The sequence below is a fragment of the Sminthopsis crassicaudata genome, chromosome 4 (genome assembly GCF_048593235.1).
Source record: "Sminthopsis crassicaudata isolate SCR6 chromosome 4, ASM4859323v1, whole genome shotgun sequence".
Taxonomy (NCBI): domain Eukaryota; kingdom Metazoa; phylum Chordata; class Mammalia; order Dasyuromorphia; family Dasyuridae; genus Sminthopsis; species Sminthopsis crassicaudata.
In genome coordinates this window covers 407,638,400-407,653,000 of record NC_133620.1, presented here as the reverse complement: position 1 = coordinate 407,653,000, position 14,601 = coordinate 407,638,400, and the positions used below count along the sequence as shown (strand labels likewise).

The window sequence follows — 14,601 nt, the reverse complement described above, 5'->3', positions numbered from 1 at the left end:
TTATGCCATGATATGCAAATGTGAGGCTCCTGACTATGAAGCATAGGCTATTTTGGGGGATCCTGAATAGTTTATATTCTCTAACATTTTTAACTGTATTTATTTGTACCCAACTTCATGTTTAAATGTATATATATATTGTATATGTTGACTTAGTTTGGATATTCATTTTTTGCAGCATTTATATTTTATTTAAATTTTTCAGTTCCAAATTCTCTCCCTTCTTCCACCCACTACCCAGACCACAGAGAAGGCAAGCAGTATAAAAGTTATTATACAAATAGCCATGTAAAGCATATTTCTACTTTACATATTCCAAAGGAACAAAAGCAAGAAAAATAAAGGAAAAAAAATATGCTTCAAAATCTGCACTTTGAATCAATCAGTTCTCTATCTGCAAGAGAAGAGCTTTTTTTCATCATGAGTCCTTTGGAGGTGTGGTAGTCCATTATGTGATCAGAATGGCTAAGTTCAGTTATTTTTACAATATTGCTATTACTAAATATATTACCTTTCTAATGAGTTCATCCCATTTGCATTCAGTTATGTTTGCTGTGTTTCTACTCTCTTCTCCTTCTTTTGTTTACCCTTTCTTCTTTTAGAGTCTGTTTTGATATTAAGTAATGCCTTCCTTAATCAACCTTTCCTCTTATCACATCTTCCCTCATTCTCTTAGCCCCTTACCAGCCTATTTCTTAGACAAGATGAATTTCTATACCCAACGCGCACGTGTGTGTGTGTGTGTGTGTGTGTGTGTGTGTTTCTTCCTCTCTGAAACAAGTTAAGATGCAACTTAGGTTCATGCATTGCCTGTTCCAACCCCATTTTCCTGTAACATTATAAAAAGTAGTCTTTGCATATCTTTTTCATTCTTCCTCTCCTTTCTCCTTTCTCCCAGTGTATCCCTTTTTCACCATCCATTTTAAAAAATTATCCCAATATACTAGGCTCATGCTCATGCCCTCTTTCTAAATAAGCTTTTAACCACCCTAAGGATGAAAAAGTTCTTATGGGTTCTAAGGAGTACATTTAAGAATAAAAACAATTTTACCTTATTAATTTCCTTAATTTCTCCCACATGTTTAACTTTTTATGCTGTGTCTTAAATTCAAGTGCTAAATTTTATATTCTGTAATAGTCTTTTACCCAGAATGCTCAGAAACCCTCTGTTTCAATAAATATGTAATCCAGTAATGTCTATTATTATTAAGTTCTTCTTAGAGTATATTTACTTCTTCAATAATACAACATATAATGGAGCATAAACTACAATTATCTTTTTAATTTTTGCTTGTGCAACTTACTGCAGAGCAAAACAACCAAAAATTCCATCAATCAATGTTTCTTATTGACTCTTTTGAACATAATGAAACAATTTGGCCTCCTAAATAAGATCCAGTCACTCAAGAATTTGGACTAACTATCCACATAAAGAAAACCAAGTGCCTAAAGAATGCCCATTGCCCATACTACGAGCTAAAGAGAGTTGAATGGATAACCTATTTTGTATATTAGTAAACACAATTTGGATAAGCATTGCAAATGAGCAATGAGTTTTGTCTTAATACTGGGTAGTATTACCTTTAAGAAGTTGTAGAGTTCTTTAAACGAACCAAAATTTTCTCTGAAGCAAAGGCCAATCTTTTACAAATTGTATTGTGGCTGCAAGTCAAAATATTTTAAGAAGAAAATTAATACTGGAGTTAGCAGATCCAGAGGGTTGAATGTCAAAAGCAGAGCATCACATGGCATCAGGAACCCAGACATTGTAGCATTTGTGACAACAGATATGCACCTGCTGGCAAAGATCCTGGTGATGGCATGAACCTTTCCCCTTCTAAATCTTCCTATAGGGACCGCATAAAAATACGGACACTTGGATTTTGAAGAGTGGCTACTCATATCCTGGCCCCTCTTATTCTGGTTGTAGAAAGAATCTGTGGGAAAGAAAGACCAATCAATTGAAAAAACATTTACACCCATTCTCTAGTACAGGTACTATGATAGACCTTATAGATACAAAGACAAAAATGATTCGCTACCTGCTCTCAAGGATGGAGACACAAACAGTTGACATCTCTTGGTAACAAAGTAGCAGCATAAATACTATAATTCATTTCTTGGCCGACTGAGTTTCATCGTATTATGTATATCCTTAGGAAAGTCTTATATATCATGGTCTCTTATCTGAGGCTTTAAGACAGATCAAAAGGTGGATAATGCTGATTTCTGTTACAAGATCAGCAACAAAAGTTGCTTTCTTTGAAAAATCTTATAAAGCCAATGAAGGGACCACAATTTCCTAAGGCAGCCCACTACCCTTTTATATAGTTTTAATAGTTAGGGAAATTTTTCTTATATTGAGACAAAATCTGCCTTTTTACAATTTTTATTCATTCCTTGTGTTTAGTTCTGTCTTGTAGGATTAAGCAGTATGTCTAATCCCACTCTTCAATGGGCTAAATAGATTCAATTCTTTTAATTGAGCCTTATATGGTATGGCTTCTATTTGAATGTCACTATCCTGCTGCCTATCTTGCTCCATATCTTGTCAATGTTCCCATTAAAAACTTGTGCTCAAATGCCCTCTTCGTAATGGCTAGAAACTGGAAACTGAGTGGATGCCCATCTATTGGAGAATGGCTGAATAAATTATGATATATAATGTTAGGGAATATTAATGTTCTGTAAGAAATGACCAGCAAGAGGATTTCAGAGAGGCCTAGAGAGACTTACATGAACTGATGCTGAGTGAAATGAGCAGGACCAGGAGATCATTATATACTTCAACAATACTACATGATGATCAATTCTGATGGATGTGGCTCTCTTCAACAATGAGATGAACCAAATCAGTTCTGATTGTTCAGGAATGAATAGAACCAGCTACACCTAGTGAAAGAACTCTGGGAAATGAGTATGAACCACTACATAGCATTTCCAATCCCTCTGTTTTTGTCTGCCTGCATTTTTTATTTTCTTCACAGATTAATTGTACATTATTTCAAAGTCCGATTCTTCTTGTACAGCAAAATAACTGTTTGGACATGTATACATAAATTCTATTTAACATATACTTTAACATATTTAACATGTATTGGTCTACCTGCCATCTGGGGAGGGGGTAAAGGGAAGGAGGGGAAAATTGGAACAAAAGGTTTTGCAAGGGTCAATGCTGAAAAATTATACATGTATATATCTTGTAAATAAAAAGCGTTAATAGGGACAGCTAGGTGACGCAGTGGATATAGCACCAGCCTTGAATTCAGGAGGACCCGAGTTCAAATCTGGTCTCAGACACTTAACACTTCCTAGCTGTGTGACCCTGGGCAAGTTACTTAACCCCAGCCTCAGAAAAACAAAACAAAACAAAACAAAACAAAAAAGCTATAATAAAAAAAAGTTGTGCCCAAGAAGGAATTATTATAATAATCCAAATGTATTCCAAGTACTGGACAGAATGCAATGGAACTATCACCTTTCTCATTATGGACACTATGATCCAAACAAAGGCTGGGTAACTGTTTGAGGATGTCATAATTGAGACTCTTTGTACTAAATGGCCTCTGAAATCTCTTCTAGATTCAAGATTCTATTTTTCTTAATGGAAGAACAAGAATTCATTAAATACTTTTTATGAGCAAATGATATACAAATATTATATCATTTTATCCTTTCAACAACCCTGAGCTCTTATTATCCCCATTTTACAGTTGAGGAAACTGAAGTGAGAGAAGTTAAGTGATTTGCCCAGTGTCCCATACTTATTAAAGTCTGAAGTTTAAATCAGGTCTTCTTTACTTTAGCTCCAATGTCCTATCAACTGTACCATCTGTTTTTGGGGGTGTGGGGCAGTTCTTAAGGAGCAGCACATTGTTATTGTTTAGTCATGACTCTTCTTGACCCCACTTGGGGTTTTCTTTCCAAAGACCCTGAAGTGGTTTACCATTTCCTTCTCTAGATCATTTTATAGTTGAGGAAAACAGGGTAAAGTGACTTATCTAAGGTCACACAGCTAGGAAGTATCTGACACTAGATTTGAATTCATGAGTTTTCCTAACTTCAGGTCTGTTTTTCTATCTATTGAGCCACCAGGCTGCCCCTGGCAACATGGCAAGCGCCTTTAGTGCTTCATTTGGAGTTAGAAGAATCATATATATGAATCCCACCTCTGTCAATTAAGGACCACTTGAGCTCAAGCAAGTCCTATTGGGTCTCAGTTACCTTTTCTAAAAGGATAATGATATCTTTAGCACCTAAGTTACTGAATTGTTGGAATCTCAAACATAGAAAAAGTACTTTGTAAGATGATGTTGCCCTATATAAATGAAAAGCTTTTGAAGGCACAAATAGGAAAAAAAAAAAAAAAAAAAAAAAAAAAAGCAATGGTTCACAAATTGGAAATGGAAAAAGCAATGGCTTATGAATAAGAATATCTATGGTCAATTCCAGCTCTTCTACGTGAATGACATTAGGGAAGACAACCTCTTTTTTCCTCATTTGAAAAATGAGGGGGTTGAACTAGATAGCTTTCAAAGTTCCTACTAAATCTATGATTATTATTGTTAAATTCATACTATCTTACAGTGACAAAGACTCAGACCTTTTAAAAAAAGGAATCGTTACACAGCCATGTCTCTTCCCTCATGTACTTATTCTTTTGAAAACTAGTCTGAAGGATATAACAGTTAAATTCAATTTAACTTTATAAATCACTTTAATTGCCAAATTCAGTGGCCTTTTCTCTCTATTCATTCTTCTTGATCTCTCCATAGCCTTGATCCTGTCAATCACTCTCTTCTCCTTGACACTTTACCTCCAGGTTTTAGGGACACTACTCTTTCCTGGTTCTCCTCTACTCCCTAATCTCCTTTCCAGAATCAGCATCCAGGTTACAGCCTTTCACTGTAGGGGTTCCACATAGTAGTTCTAAGGTCCTCTTCTCTTCTCCCTTTGCACTATATCATTTGGTGAATTCATCAGTTCTTATGGACTTAATGCTATGTTGAAGAGTCTCAAATCTACCAGCCTTGCCTTTGTTGACCTTCCATCTAGCTCCCCAACTGGTTTTTAGAAACTTCTAATTGGACATCCAGTAGACATTATAAACTAAATACATCTAAAACTAAACATAATTTTCCCCCCTCCAAACTTGATTCCTCACTCTCCCCCTGTCGCCATATTCAATCTGTTGCCAAGGCCTGTTGATTTAACCTTTGCAGCATCTCTCAAATACTTTCCTTTCTCTCCTCTAATATGGGACTAAGTTGGTATAGGTCTTCATCACCTCATACTAACATTACTGCAATAACCTGCTAGTATGTCAGTCTAACTCATCTCCTCACTTCAATGCAGCCTCCAGTTAATCAGTTATTTTCCTGAAGTACAGGTCCAACCATGACAATCTCCCCATCCCCAACCCCCAATAAATTCCAGTACCTTTCTGTTTCCTCCTGGATCAAAAACAAATTTCTGTTTGGCATTCAAACTCCTCATAACTTGTCCTGATCTTCATATCCCTTTCTAGTCTTACACTTTACATTGTCCTTCTTTGCCTTCCCCCTGCCATACTCTTTAATCCAATGACTATGATTTCCTTACTATTCCCTAAACTGCATCTCTTGACTCTGGGCATTTTCTCTGGCTGTTTCCCATGTATAGAACCTTCTCCCTCTTCATCTCTCTACATCCTAGCTTCCCTGGTTTCTTTCAAGTCCCAACTAAAATTCCAGCCTATATGAAACCCCTTTTTCAACCCTTAGTACCTTTAATCTGTTGTTTCCATTTTATCACAGCTTGTTTGCATACTGTCTACCCATTAGACTGTAGGGTTTTTGAGAGCAAACCATTTTTGCCTTTCTTTGAATCTCTAGAGCTTAGCACAATATCTAGCACATAGTAGGTATTTAATGCTTAATAAACTCAGTCGGCAAGCATTTATTAAACGGCTGTCATAAGCCAACATTATGCAAGATGCTGGCTCAGGATATAACAAAAAAATAAAAATCATTCTCTGCCCTCAAGGAGTTTACCTTCTATTAGTGGTAGAGACCTGTCATTTATAAATAGAAATATAATTAGATTTTAATAATATCTTATTTTTCTAAATATATGCAAAGATAGTTTTCAACATTCACCTCTGCAAAACCATGTGTTCCAAATTTATCTCCCTCTTTTCTCCTCTCCCCCTTCCTAAAACAGCAAGAAATTTGATACAGGTCAAACACGTGCAATTGTTCTAAACATATTTCCATATTTGCCATGCTGCACACACACACACACACAAATCATATTAAAGGGAAAAATAACACAAAAAGGGGGAAAAACAAGCAAACAAAAACAATAACAAAAGGTGAAAATACTATGTTTTGATCCACATTCAGTCTCCACAGTTCTCTCTCTCAATGCTGATGGCACTTTCCATCACAAGTCTACTGAAATTTCCTTGAATTATCACATTGTTGAAAAGAGCCAAGTTGATTAGTTGATCATCACAACCTAGGCTGGGTTCTCAAACTACAGCCTTCAAGCCAAATGTGGCCACTGAGGACGTTTATGCGGCCCGCCGGATTATGGCTAATGGGCTGAGGGGCGGAGACAAAATAGAGTGTGAGTTTTTGTTTTTACTATAGTCCAGCCCTCCAACAGTCTGAGGGACAGTGAACTGGCCCTCTACTTAAAAAGTTTGAGGACCATTGTTGTTACTGTGTTCAGTGTTGTCTTGGTTCCACTCATTTCACTTAGAATCGGTTCATTGATACAGGTCAAAGTCTTTCTAAGCTTTTCTGAAATCAACCTTTTTGTCATATCTTATAGAACAATAATACTCCATTATACTCATATACCATAACTTATTCAGCCATTCTCCAACTGATGGGCATGCACTCAATTTCCAGTTCCTTGCCACTACAAAAAAAGACAGCTACATTTTTGTACTTGTGCGTCCTTTTCTCTCTTTTATGATGTCTTTGGGATACAGACTCAGTGAAGACATTGCTAAATCAAAGAATATGCAGTTTTACAGCCCTTTGGACATAGTTCCAAATTGCACTACAGAATGGTTGGATTATTTTATAACTCGCAACAACAATACATTAGTGTTCCACTTTTCCCACATCCTCTCCAACATCCAACATTATCTTTTCTGTCATTTTAGCCAATCTGAGGTATGAAGTGGTATCTCAGAGTTGTCTTAATTTGCATTTCTCTAATCAACAATGATTTAGAGCATTTTTAATGACTAGAAATGGTTTTAATTTCTTTATCTGAAAATTATTCATATCCTTTGACCATTTATCAATAGGGGAATCATTTTTATTTTTTATAAATTTGAATTAATTCTTCCTACATATTTAGAAATGAGGCCTTCATCAGAAACACTGGCTATAAAAATTTTTCCCCAGCTCTCTGCTTTCCTTCTAATCTTGGTGTATTGGTTCTGTTTGAGCAAATTCTTTTAATATAATCACATTTATCCATTGTGCATTTTATAATGTTCTCTAGTTCTTCTTTGCTCATAAAGTCTACTCTTCTACACAGATCTGAGAGGCAGACTATCCTTTATTATCCTAATTTGCTTATAGTATCATTTTAATTTAATTTAATTTTTTTTTTTTGCTAAGGCAATTGGGGTTAAGTGACTTGCCTAGGATCACACAGCCAGGAAGTGTTAAGTGTCTGAACTCAGGTCCTCCTGACTTCAGGGCTGGTGCTCTATCCACTGCACCACCTAGCTGCCCCTATAGTATCATCTTGTCTGCTAAATCATGAACCCATGGAAATATACATAGAGAAAGAAGATAGCACTTTCAACTAGGTGATCGAGAAAAGCAACTTGTGGAAGTCGGAACTAGAGTTATGTCTTTAAAAAGCTGACGCTTCCAAGAGGCAACAGGTAGCAGTGCATTCCAGGATTATCTTTGCAAAAGTACTGGGGAGGAAATTCATTTGTAGGCCATTTTGGCCAACATGGAGAGCATGTTAAGTAAAATGATATGTAAAGATAGGCTGAAGCCAAACTGTGTAAGGTTTTAAATGTCAATCTGAGGTCTGCATTTTATTCTAGAACCAGAGACACACATGAGATTTAGGAATGGGAAAGTGATGTGTTTTAGATGGGAAATATATTTGGTATTTTAACTCTTTGAAGGGTTATTGTTATTATGATTATCTATTTAGCTTCTGAAAGAAAAACTAGGGCCAATGAGCCAAAAAAAAAAAAAAAAAAAAAAAAGTAATAAATGAGTTGCCTGTTACTGAAGGCGAGTGGGTAAAGGCTGTTATTTAGAGAAGAGGTATCAAATAGGGGACCTGTAGACCTTAAGTGCAAAGAAATTAAATTAAAATGTAAGTAGGAAATATTTAATAAAGTAAAACACAATAGAACATAATGTAAATGTGATTTTCTAAGTCAATAGGCAGGAATTTTTAAGTATGGTTTAGTAGGCTCCTCTTTTCTATTTGAATCTGACAACATTGTTGTAGAAAATAATGATTCATAGGGTCAAAGTTGGGACTAGATGATATCTAGATATGTCCCTTTCAGCTCTATAGGCAAAGTACAACTTTATCATTCAACTAAAATGTCCCCTCCTCCCCAGCCTCAGCACTCCACCATATATTCATCATATAGCATGACCATTTAGCACAGCAGAATAGCACTTCAGGACTCTTGGGATACATGGATACTCTCCCTGACCCTCTACAACAGCCTGTGGATTGCTGTCTGTTCCCAACATATATACACTGAGGCTGTGCTTCCTTGTAAGTTTTCTTTACCACTTTCATGGCATCCCTCATTACTGCAATCAATCATCAGGTCTACTGTTGATTTCCTCCATTCTTTAATTATGGCTTTCATTTTTTTCTTCTTTTTCCCCCATCTCCATCCTTAATATAATTTTGTTCAAAATATTTTGGGCTTTCATAGCCAATTATAATAATCCTTTTCATTTGGTTATAGAACTGACCAATAGCAGTATATCAAGTGAAATGTTCTTGGCTCTTTTCAGATTACTAGCAGGATCTTCCCTCCCATTAATACTTTTTTCTGTTTTTGTTCATTCATTAATTTTCTTTGCAAAGGACATTTTATAACTTTATTATTATTTTTGCTGCAGCAGTTGGGGTTAAGTGACTTGCCCAGGGTCATACAGTTAGGAAGTGGTAAGTGTCTGAGGCCAGATTTGAATTCAGATCCTCCTGACTTCAGGGCTGGTACTCTCCCAACTAGCTATAACTTTATTTTTTATTTAGAAGCAAAGGGATTGCTTACAGTTTTGTATATTTTATGTTATACGAATGAAAAATGCTAAAGAACCCAGTGGCCAACCTGTTGGAAATAAGCATGTAGAGATTTAGTTAGATTGTTCTTTTGAATAGCAGATAGTCTATCACCAGGACTAAACTAAGTTAACCCCAAAGCAAGTATAAAGTAAATTCAATAAAGGATTCCAGGAAAATTTAAGATTCTTTTTTTTCCCCAAGACAATTGGGGTTAAGTGATTTGCCCAGGGTCACATAGCTAGTAAATGATAAATGTCTGAGGCAGAATTTGAGCTCAGATCCTCCTAACTCCAGGGCCTGTATACTACCCACTGCACCATTTAGCTGCCTCAAATTTAAGATTCTTCAAGGCAGGAATTGTTTCATTTGTATCTTATGTCCAGCATAGTGCACGGCACAAAATAGGTATATAAGAAATATTTATTTAGTGAATTGAGATGAACGCTTGTGAAATAGTACAGAATAAACTATTTTTTATTGCATTATGGCTTACGTTTTTAATATTACCTTTATGAATTTTGCAGTAGAAAAGTAATGCAGTAGTCAGAACATGGGGCTTTCAGTAAGAAGATGATTAGAAATTGTGAAAATTAAGTATCGATCCTGTATTTTATATTTTTATTTCACTCTGTAATTGATTCTGCTCTGTAACTTTATTCTGTATTTTATATATATCAACCTAACTAAGCCCTTTCTTTGTCTTAAACACAATGATATTACTTTCTTTTTAAAATACAATTAAAATCATTTGAGATATAATTCCAATAAAAAAGATATTCTACAAAATAACTATGCAAACTTGATATCTTACAATATTGTTGTCTCTAAATTTTTGATTCTATATTCCATGTTGAGTATAAAGTTCATTAATAATAATGTACAATGTAATAATTACAACAAATGTAAATGAGGAAAAATTTTAATTGAGTAATTATATAATACTTGTATCTTTACCTTCAAAGCCTGGAAACTGAATTTTTTACTTGCTATACATGCAATCAGCCTTGTCAGAAGTATCATTTGGCCACATTTTTAATGCAATACATATATAAAAAAACAACAACACCCCAGCATCAAATACAAATAAGCTGACCATGTTTGTTTACTTCATTAAAAACCATGCAACTGTAGTAAGACTATATCCTTGATATGAATGAAGATATATAGGAGGATACTCCCAATCCCCACTATTTTATAGGTGAAGGATCCAAAGTGATACACATTGTATATTTTCAGAGTTTTTAAATGTATTAATCAGTTGCTTTGACTTTTTTTCTATCTCTAAAAGATAAGTTGTTATATGGAGAGGAGGAGGGATACTTGGGACAACTATGATGACAAAAGAAACAGAAAACATCAATACATTTTTTTTTAAAAGAGTATATACTTGAATCTTGAGTGATTCAAATAAAAAATTGAATAACAATATAAAATAAGAAATTTATCAGTATATTAAGGATATACAAGACTTTCAATGTATTAGTTGTTTGTTTTTTCAAGGTATCTCCTCAGAGACTGAAACCTGAAACAATTTGATGGTCATTAACCAGATTCCATTTTTGTTACATGCAGAATATTACAGTTGTAGCTAAAATGTTGATGGAAAATAATGTTGAAAGCCATTAAATATTTAAAGATATGTGCCAATAGAACTTAACTTGGCTTAATAAACCATAGAAGAATGAATCACTGTTAAGAATGAAGCAAACCTTTAGAAACCTTATTAAATGCAATAATTTAGGATAAAATACTGCTGGAACTCTATCTTCCCAGAAATCAGCAGGAGTCAGGATCACTAAATGTCTTTATTCTAGATCTTTACCGTCGCCTCCAACGCCTGGTCCAGTGCGAGAGAGCGTGAGTTCCACCACCCAAGTTTCTTCTACTCCTCCCACACAAGTCACTTCCCCCTCTTTGTCCCACCAATCAAGTCAGCACAGAACAGCTGGGGAGGGTCAACCTTCAAACAAGTTAATAGGGAACTGTCCAATTGGCAATTAGTCTCACGTGCTTCATTATCCAAGTGCATTGCTCAGTTCTAGCCCTTTACAAAATACTGCTTGAAATAATTAGATAGACATACTTTCCTGAAAAATTCATATTAGGAATTACATTTCTTTATAGAGTACATGTCTGGGCAAGAAATCACCCTGCTATTACCTTCAAATTCATATTATGGTTGTGTTTCTGTCCCAGATGAATATCCTCTTTTTTAACCCTCAGCCTTTAGCTGTTCATTGAAAAGAAATGATCATTTTGATATTTTAATGATTCTGTTTAAACTTATTAATCAACTGTTTTCCATGGCATCTTTCTAAATTCTTTATTGTGAAAACTGGCTCTTTTTTTTCCCCCCACAAAACTAAACTATGTGGCACTATTTTAAAATGCATTTAGAGATCATTAGACCTATTATCTCCTGAAATGAATACTCTCCCTCCAAAGATAATGATCTTTACTTAAACACAGTTTTTATCCTGAATGATTCCTGTCCATATAATCTTTATAAAATATCTATGCAAAGTATAGGAGGCCTTCCTCTAGGAAAACTTTATGGTGTGCATCTATTATCCCTCTTTACCATACATTGTCATTTATCTGCATTTCCTAAATAATAGTCTAATGCCACTTTTAAAAAGTTTATTATGACTTTTAAAAAATATCACAATCTTTCCCATTGAACTATCCCCATTGTATGAATTCACCCTTGTAACCAGAAAAATTCTAACCTAAAATTGACCATATTTAAAAGCAATGCTGCATATATTGTTCTCTACTAAGAGGGAAAATTGTTCTTTATCTTTTCTGCTGGATCATCGTGACTATAATAATATTGAGTTTAGCTACATTTTAGTGTTTTTATTTACATTATTATAGTTGATATACATGTTCTTCTAGTTCTTTCTTCACTTTTCATTAGTTCATACAAGTCTCAGGTTTTTCTGAATTCTTCAAATTTGTAATTATTCACAGTGAATGAATTACATTCATGTGCAAATATTTGTTTAGCCCTAATTGGATATCCACTTTTTTCCTGGTTATTTTGCTCTCATGGCTAAGGAAACTGGTTTCTAGATGATGCTTTTCATTCTGTCATGATCTTCTTGGGGAGAATAAAAACAAGTTAGTGAATATTCTTGCAAAATTCCAAAAATCGTTTAATAAGATTGATTGCATCCATTTACAACTCCAATAGTGTATTAGTGTACCTGTCTTCCCAAAGCACACAACACTTTTTCCATCTTTTATTATCTCAGTCAATTGGTTGTTAGGAGAAGACACTTCAGAGCTGCTTTAATTTGCATTTTCCATATCAAGAGTTTGAAGTACTCCTTCATATGGATATCGATAGTTTGCATGTCTTTTGAAAACTGGTCAAGTTTTAACATACTATATACTGAGGAAGAGCTTTTCATTTTGTACATTTATAACAAACCATTCATTATGTTTCTGATATAAAATTATTATCAAATTTTTGATGAAAAGTTTTCCCAAATTGTTATTTTACCTCTTATTCTAGCTGTACTAATCTTGTAGGGAGAGTAAAAGTTTTAAAACTTTAGTAATTGAAATTAATCTTTTGTGATCACTTCTATCTCGTTTGTGTAGACTTTTTACCAAATCACAGCTGTAAACTGTACCTCCTTCTATTCTCTTGAATTTTAATGTTAAGCACTTTATTTGAGAATTGACAACCCTAAGCTGATCTGTATTCTTAATTTTTTAAAAATTTCTCTGAGGAATCTTGAACTTTTTTTCTCAATAAATGAATCTAATTATTTTGTCTAGTTTTAGAAAGGAACTACTTTGTAGTTTGATTGGCATAGCACTATAAACTAATTTAGGTAAAAAATATTTGTATTACATTAGTGTAGTTCAACTATGAAAAATGAATATTTCTATAGTAATTTGCCTTGATTGCTGTAAAGCTAGCATTGTAGTTATATTTTACAGTTATGTGTGTCTTGGTAGGTTAATATACCTTGATGTTTGTGCATTTTTAGTTATTCTAATAGAATTCTTGTGTGGAAGTCATTCTTGGGAAATATACTATGGCATATTCAGATATATAGAACAAAAATCATTATTTCTTTAAGTGCCTATTTTCTCACTCTAGATTTTTAAAAATAAGGTACAACTATATTATGTCCACACAAAAATAAAACAAAACATAAAAGAATAATTTTACATTTTAGAACTTCCTAAAAATGAAAAAGGACTCATCAAGAGATTTTGTAATTCTTTTTGTTTCTAGGTTGAACTTGCTTTAAAATGCCCTCTTTCTGGAGGCTCTCTCCTCATGGGGTTTTTGTGACAACACTCTCTTCTCTTGGTTCTCCTACTTACCTTGACGCTCTTGAGTTTTCTGGGCTGGGTTATCAATGGGTTATTCATTTCCTGGAACTTAACTGTGACCTCTTCTGTTTTCTTCACACTTTCTCTGGTGACCATTTCAGCTCTCATGTCTTGAATTGCTATCTTTATACAAATGACTCCCAGATTTATAAATTGGCTTAGCTTGAGAATTTCTGCTGAGCTCCAGACCCATTTAGACATCTCAAACTCAGTGTGTCCAAAACAGAATTCATGCTCTTTCCCCAAAAACCTATCTCTCTTTCCAATTTCTCTATTTCTGTTGAGGACATACCAATCCTCTAGTATCAAAGTTTGAGATCTAAGAGTTAGGACTTTTCATTCTCCCTCATTACCTTCTTCCCAAATGTAATAATAAGTGGGCAATATTACGATGTCCACAGAAACATTTCTCTCTGTCCCATTCTCTTACTTCCATGGCTACCATGTAAATTGAGTCTCTCCTTGCCACCCCAGTCCCCACCCTGGACTTCTGCAATACCCTTATCTGGAAAGCATCTCTATCCCACGTCCCCTCTTCCCAAACCATTCTCCATGGAACTATCAAAGCAATACTCTTAATACTTAAAGCAATATTAATATCAATAATTAATTCGTAATTAATTATTAATAATAATTAATTTATAATTAATATTAAAGCAATACTCAATCTTAAGTATGATTACTTGACTCCCTTGCCTGGTAAATACAGTGGCTCACTAGTATGTTTAAGATCAAATAAATATTCCTCTTTGGGGCATTTAAGTCCCTTCACAATGTGGCTCTAGCTTACTTATTCAGACTCATTACATATTACTACTCTTCATATATCCTATTGTCTAGTCAAACAGAATTTTCTATTATGCCTCACATGGGAAATCCTACCTGTTAATATCATGCTTTTGTGTAGGGTGTCCCCATGCCTGGATTGCATTCTATCTTCACCTAGACAAAGTAGTTCCT

General features: G+C 34.5%; 1 long non-coding RNA gene across 2 annotated transcripts in view; it reads right to left on the bottom strand.

Moving 5' to 3' along the window:
• Window positions 1-14,601, bottom strand: part of LOC141539654 (uncharacterized) — a 50,813-nt gene that overhangs the window by 13,334 nt on the left and 22,878 nt on the right. For both annotated transcript variants that reach the window (XR_012481355.1, XR_012481354.1), the window contains one exon: window positions 1,582-1,937. This is a non-coding gene — a long non-coding RNA (uncharacterized LOC141539654). The remainder of the gene's footprint in view (window positions 1-1,581; window positions 1,938-14,601) is intronic.